Raw genomic sequence first — 7779 nt, forward strand, 5'->3', positions numbered from 1 at the left:
ATCCCTATTTGGATACTCAACTTAGCTAGAGGTTAGAGTTAGTTTCTAGCTCATGACTAACCCTAAACTAACTCCATCCAAAGAGTTGTTTGGATGGCAGGGTTAGATTGACAATAAATGCACTAGGAGAACTAGCTCCAACTAGCACCTCTTGGGTTGGATAGTTTTTTTGGGTGGGTTATAGATGCAACTAGCTCAAACTAGCCCTCATGTTAAGATATACTTTAGGGCTATTTGAGCCCGAACTAGCTCAAACTAACTATTACCCATGGATACAGCAGCAGTTAATCAACCGATAATTTGTAAGAATGCACTAAACTCCCTCCGACCCATAATATAAGATGTTAATTCATCTAATATGTGAGTATATTGGATGTTATAAGATACTCCCTCCATTCCTAAATATTTGTCTTTTTAGAGATTTCAAATGGACTACCACATACGGATGTATATAGACATATTTTAGAGTGTAGATTCACTCATTTTTCTCTGTATGTAGTCACTTGTTGAAATCGCTAGAAAGACAAATATTTAGGAACGGAGGGAGTATTATAAAAGAGTGGTGTACTACATCATTGTGCAATTGTTGTTTAGCTTCTAATATTAACTTGGTGCTTTTAGGTACATATGTCATTGGTAAAGATCCGGGCTTCGACCCTTTATGCGCATGGGGCAATGAGATATCGATGAACCAGCATCAAGTGAGAAAGCTGGTAAAGATTGTTAGTAAAATGGGACCAAAGATGGCAATTAAACTATTTGTTTACACTTTATCCAAGACAACAGCGAACTGAGGGATGGTAAGTAAGAACTCTGCAGCCTTCTTTTTACTGCCCATAATGAGTTGTGTTAGATGACAATGTCTGAATATTTTTCCTTTGCAGTGGTTGTCAAAGCAGTTTACTCAAGATTACCTCTCAAACTACACGATTGGTGGGCATGCAAAGGTTAAAGTATTTCTACCAAAACATGATGATTATATAGATGTTTTCATGAAGACCGTGAAGGATGGGCGGTCGGCCATCACAAGGGGTTGGACTAGAGTCGTGCGTGCCTTCTGCATGGAGGAGGGCACAATATGGGAATTCCGCTTCATCTTGTCCAGCAACAAGAATGTATTTCGCCTCTTTCTTTACCGTCTCTAATAGTACAAGTATACAACTGTGGTTCATCATTCTTTATTTGGTTCTTATGTAATTCTTGAACATATGTACCTATGAATCGAATAATGCATTGGTTGTTTGAACCTGATGGATATGAATAAAGTTGTAGCATACATTCAAATTCAAATTCAAATCCGATACAATTTGAAACAGCAGCAATTAAATTATGGTGAAATTACGCTCTCCAGGTTGTTACGGCACACACGGTTGGTAAAACACAAACGTTTGCGATATACACCATAATCCGAGACGGTTCATAGAGAGGAAACGTGTGCAAGCTTGCACACAGTTGCCATTTGCAAAGCGTGTGCGATGTCAGACAATATCACAAATGATACAGGCAAACTAAACGTTTGTGTTAGTTGCCTTATCGTACACGATTCGCAACCATGAACTGTTTCTGATGAAGTATGCATCATAAACGTTGCACCACAGAATACCGTGTGCGATAGTTGTCGTGTATGACGATGTTACGACGGTCCGATGTTTCGTAATCCTGTCCGACACTCGTACGACGATTAGCTAATCTTCTTAATAGTGAACCGTTTGTGATGGGCCGCGCATCATAAACATAGCAGCACAGAATACCAACTGTGATGGCAATGCGAGCAGAAATGGGTAGGAGTACTATAAGGCCCCTATCCCCGATGGTTTCTGGCTCATGTGGGAAGGACCCCCCTATCGCCGTCACTCACTAGCCGAAGTTCCAAATGTCGTCGCGGAAGGGGTTAAAACCGTTTGTATAGCACCGCCGCATACCAGTGTTGTGCCCATGACCGAGGGCGCGGCTATCGATAGATTAAACACACACTCTATAGAGGTTAGCACACTGTACCCACATCACAGAACCCATGGCTTCTTGCTCCCATTCGGGTGGACCAACGGCGTTCTGACAAAACCAGTCTACTGCCATGACACTCTCCCGGCCACTCTGACCAAGTCCCCTTTGGGCTAAGTCATGGGTGGCCCCAATATCACCTCGTGACATCCAACGACCACCGTCGTGGCAAAACAAAACAGTTCCAAATGGGGACAAAGCGGGTACAACAACAACTGGCACACAAGGCTATCACCGCCTACTGGGCCAAGGCAGCGTGCGTGCATAACCTTCCCTTGTTGGAGGCACTGATGAGAGGCATAACAATCGACCTCATTAGGGCCTCCCAATAAAGGCAAATGTGGTTGCACTGGAAAATCCCGGTTCGGTGGCACCTGACCAACGAAATGACAGAATTTATACCCAAGATAGATCTGTGATAACTGATACTCCAATATCATCTATTAACCTGTAATACAAGTCGTAGCAATATCCAACAAATAATCTAGATATAGTCATAACCTAATACTCCGAGGGTAGCATATCAACTAAGATCATGATGAATCCAAGAAACATGATACTACTAATCCAATAGCAATATCAAAATATTAACCTAAGATCCACATGATTACATCATATCCAAAATAATACTCCAAAGCATAATATCCAATACCATCATGAAAATATTATAAGCCACTAATTATCCAATGGCATGTACTACTAATCCAATAGCAATCAAAATGTTAACCTAAGATCCACATGATAACATCATATCCAAAATAATACTCCAAAGCATAATATCCAATACCATCATGAAAATATTATAAGCCACTAATAATCCAATGGCACATGCCATCATCATAAGCTGCCAAATATTAGTCCTAGAACTCCAAGCAACATCTTGGCAATAGCAAGATCAAAATATCACTCCGAGAAATGCCATGAACAAGTCATATGTAGCTAATGCAAATTTTAAGCAAGTCTAAATAAGTAAACCATGTCACTGCAGTGAAATCATGAAAATGGAGGGTGTGGCTTGCATGGGGTGGATGGATTCATCGGGAAGAAGTGCAAGAAGCTCGCGAAAAGAATCGCCGGAAATCATTCTCTCTCGGAGGGGGCTGATTAATTGCAAGGGCAAAACGATCATTTTTAAAATTTTGTCACATGGTCAAAATGATACCATCGGAACGGGCTCGACGATACAAAGAGATGGGCTTTGGAATCACTTGATTTGGAGCTACGGTTGAAGAGTTGTGGTCGTTCGTTCGTTAGGTAGAAAAATCAACAGATTATGTGCTTTTCTGCTCTTAACCGATGAATGTTCACAAAATAGAGGATTCGGCCGGCGACTGGAAAAAACAGAAAGCACCTTTTCAGAAATACGCCTTCGCTGTAGAGAAAACGTATTTTAGCCGAGAACTAAGCAAAAGTACGTTTTCCGAACAAGAAAACGTATTTCGATAAATCCACGTCAGCGTACCTGGGGTCAACGGCCCATGTGGCTGACTGGTGGGACCATGGGGTCCACCGGCAGGGGGGTTCGTCGCCTTCGTCTTCTTCTCGCGCCCGACGGGGCAGAGCGGAGGGCTCGGCGCCGGCGGCCGTCCCGGCGCCACCGGCCACCTCCGGCGATGCTCCAACCACCGGACTGACCAGGGGGACAAGCCGCGTCCATCCGTGCAGGATGCGGGCTTCGAAGGGGGAAGGGACGAGAGCACCATCGACCATGGCCGACGGCCGATGACGGTGAAGATGGAACTGGGGCTATGGTGCTCTAGTGACGAGGCGAAGGGATGGGGAGGTTCTGCTTGCTCCGGTGGATCTACTGGTGGTGAAAGAAGGAGGGGTGGAGGCTCGGAGCGAGTGAATTTAGCCAGAGGACCGAGGCGGCCACGGCGGCAATGGAGGAGCAGGAGGGGTGCTTGGGCGCGGGGAAGGGGTCAGGGGGGCTGGAGGAGGTGCGGTGAAGCTAATGGATGGGTCGGAGGGGCTCGGGCATGGCTATAAATAGCCGGGGCGAGGTGTTGTGCTGGCGCCCGCCGCGGACGCGTGGCCGGAGCCGCGGACGTGTGGGCACGCAAGCGTGCTCGACGGTAGGCGACGAGGGAGGAACAAGGGAGGGGCTCACGGGGCAGAGGAGGCCAAGGGGCACGGGGAGGAAGAAGTCGAGGCGCAAACGGAGCCGAACGACCACTGTTCTCCTGTGGGCGTGCGGCGGCGAGCGCCGAGGAGCGAGCTACAGGAGGGGGAGAGGGGTCTAGGGTGAACGCGATGACGAGAGGAACCTCGTAGACATGCATGGGCGTGAAAGAAAGATGAGAGGGGGAGGGGCTGGAGCTAGGCGACGTCTTGGACGCGGCCAAATGCTGCAGAGCGCGTGCGTAGGCAAAATCCAATGCAATCACCACGCGACATGGCACGCAGAGGAGGCAATGGGCTGGCAAACCTTGTTTGGTGGCTAGTCCTTGCTCCCCAAGGCTGCCTAGGAGTTAAATATCTAGAGAAGGAGCCAAGGAGAGATGTGAGGCTTCGAGGAAAGTTTGTTGTAGCAAACTTGGCTGCAATGATGTGCTCAACATAGAATTTATTGGATCCAAAATTGATGTCTGGGGTGTTTAGCATAGGAAGGACTATGATACTAGGGGTTTTGGAAGGAAATGGACCCAAATTAAGCATAGTTGCTTTGCAACTGCCAATTGGGTCCAGAAACTTGATCAGGATGGGGTACTCACATGGAGTATCCACTTGAGCTGAAATTTGGCAAGGCCTAAGGATATGGACATATGAATATTTTGTAAAAATTTCATACCGAATGGATTTTCCAAAATGGCACTTCCTTCAGAGACATCCTCTCTGTCCAGAAACTTGGATTAATTTTGGAGAGAAAATGGATTGATGAAATGATCCCAAATTTGGTGGAGAGACGTTATATGGGTAGGAGCATGATCTGGTAATTTTTCAGAAATAATGAAGCAATATAAATTATACTTGCTTCACAACCTGAAAATATTAACAAAAACAAAGATTTGATCCTATGCTCACATAGATGATTGGATGGAGCTGAAAATTGGATGAGTGTGATAATATGAGCACATGAAGGAGTGTGCAGAATTTTAACTCATTTGGGTACTCCTAACTAGTACTTCCTTCACAATGGCTTCTGTTTGACAGAAACTTAGAAAAATTACTGATGAAGATTCACTAGGAAAATGGAGCAATGATTTGGATGAGATAGCATGCCCAAAAAGTTTGGGAGCAATCAATAAAGGATAGGTGGCACTTCCTTCACAGAAGGCCACTCTGGACAGAAATGAAGAAATAATGTCGGGGAATTATTTTTGAACTGGGCAAGGATGGTTTGGACATATTTGGGGCATATATTATCCAAACAATTTATGATAATTATTTGGAAATTTTGGGAGTGACAGAAATATAGGCTGCTTCACAACCTATGGCAAACAAGACTATTCCTTTAATAGAAAAATGAATATTCCTTAGAAAAGAATTTTAGGGTTGGGCTAGAATGAAAATGACATGATCTTGGGAAAGTTTTGAGAAGGATGAGCCACTTCAGAGAAGAAATGATGATGATCGCCCATGTTTCAAGTCCACAAAAGCACTCCAAAAAGAAAATTAGAGCAAAAACCAAATAAATCAAAAAGAAAAAGAGAGGGCCAAAAACCAGGGTGTTACAGGTTTCCAACGCAAAAAAGCCATCATGACCTTTGGCAGGCGAACACCCGAATGGACGGAACAAGGACATGCACAGAAGCTTTAGCCGACCTGGCGAAAGGCAAACCCCACAGTTATAGGCAATGCACTGGTCAGACCCAAGCCGGATAAATTAGCCCATCCCAGTTCCATTTGATGCCCAATGAAGAATGCCCATACAGGAACCTATCACGAGCCAAGAGACACCGGTTAACTGTCATTGGGGGCAATAGGGCCACTTCGATTTAAATGACCGACATTGTTCATATCATTTTTGGGGGGACAATATGGTCGAGTAATGCTACGCCCACAAAAACTTAAGTAGGAACTTTACATAAACAGTGATGTGGAAGTAGTTAATTGGATCAGGATTAGGGGCTGGGACCAACCCCGTTATAATCAGGGGGGAGAGAGAGTTAATAAGGGAGTTTACGTAGGGGGCTTCATAAGAGCCCGTGGATGTAGGATTTTTGCAATATGGCCTTAGCGGGGAACATCAGCCTGCCTTCTACGTGTAGCCAGGCAAATTGTGAACATGCTTTATGAACAATCCACAAAGGAGTTCTAATTCCTACATGACTATGAAGAAGCATGAATACAACCACACCAAATAGAATATGTGTAACCATATTAGCAAATATACTCATAATCACATCAACCCGTACGCGCAACAGGGTATTTGAGCATGTCCTCGAAGGTGGTGACGAACACGTGGATGATCTCCTTTTACGTGGGGCATGGAGCAAACCAAACACCCCATGTCGGTGTAGTTGTTGCTTGGCCTCAAGTCCGTTGGACCCGAACACCATCAAGTCAACCGACGTGGGCACGAACGCAAGCTCCTCCTCCATCATCTTGTCATCGATGTTAGGGGCTCGACAGCCGCGGGCAGGATGCAAGCTCCTCCTCCATCGTCTTAGTGCCCCCCATCTCCTCCTCCATGGGCTCGACCTCCTCCATGGTCTCGAGTACCTCAGAGAACTGGAAGGCTAGCACGACGCAACGCGGCGCTGCCGCTCGGCTTGCGCTAGTTTGCGCGCAGCGAATGAGCTAAGAATAGAACCAAAACTATAGAGCTTAACTCATGTATCTCCTCTTGTGAGATTCCTCTTAAGAGAAGAACCATTTATGGTTGTCAAAACCCTAAGGGGAAGAACCATCTATGGTTGTCAAGACCTCTTCGGAGAAGATTCCCCATGTGGAATTCAAGCCCCATCTCACATAGAGATTTGGATGAACTACCTTTGTATTTGTTTTCCTTTGTTGTAGTTGGATGCTTGTGATCTACCTTTTGCCTTGTGATTTGAGTACCTTCCGTGTGGATCTTGTCCAGTAGAATAATTTCTCCCTTGTGTTTTTCATGTTTCTCCTCAAATCCACATTCAATTCATGAAGATCGGGCAAACAAGGGCTTTGCCCTACATCACGCTGTCTACAACCACAACATGCATCAGGAGGAACAGACACTAAAACAGCCACCACGCAGGAAGCCACAGGCGAGGTGCTCCTCCGTGTTGCATCCCCGTTGTCTCCAGCACAAGGGAATCCCATTGGGTGAGCCCGACGACGCGACCTTCTGCTCCATCTTGCCGACGAACTATGCGTGCCTCCAACTCCCTGCAAGGGAATCCGCTCCATCTTACCTGTGAGCGGTGCGTCCCACCAACTCCCGACTATACCTGACCATGGGAAACCTAGCCCGGTCTTGCCCACGGGCTGGGTCTGGGCCTAGATTTTGAGCTCGAGTGTCAGGGCGGGTTGGGCTTGGGCTTGACATATTTGTGTTTTAGGAAAGAGGCCCGGCCCAAGGCCCGATGGGCTTTTCCATTGAGCCAGGCATGAAATCTAGGTTCGAAGGTTGGGCCTGCGTTTTCTGCTGGGGGCTTTTTAGGCACGGCCTGAAGCCCGGCCCGACCCGAGTTATGGCCAGGTATACTCCCGACCACTTCAATTCCGTAGATTCTTGCGTACAACTACTTCTTGTTATTGTTGCTGCTGCTGTTGCTTAGCGGTACGTACAATCGCCTTTGCTTATAGCTAGACTGATGCCGTGCAGCCGCAAATTTTACCGTCGCTGCTGCTCAC

The sequence above is a fragment of the Triticum dicoccoides genome, chromosome 2A (genome assembly GCF_002162155.2).
Source record: "Triticum dicoccoides isolate Atlit2015 ecotype Zavitan chromosome 2A, WEW_v2.0, whole genome shotgun sequence".
Lineage (NCBI taxonomy): Eukaryota > Viridiplantae > Streptophyta > Magnoliopsida > Poales > Poaceae > Triticum > Triticum dicoccoides.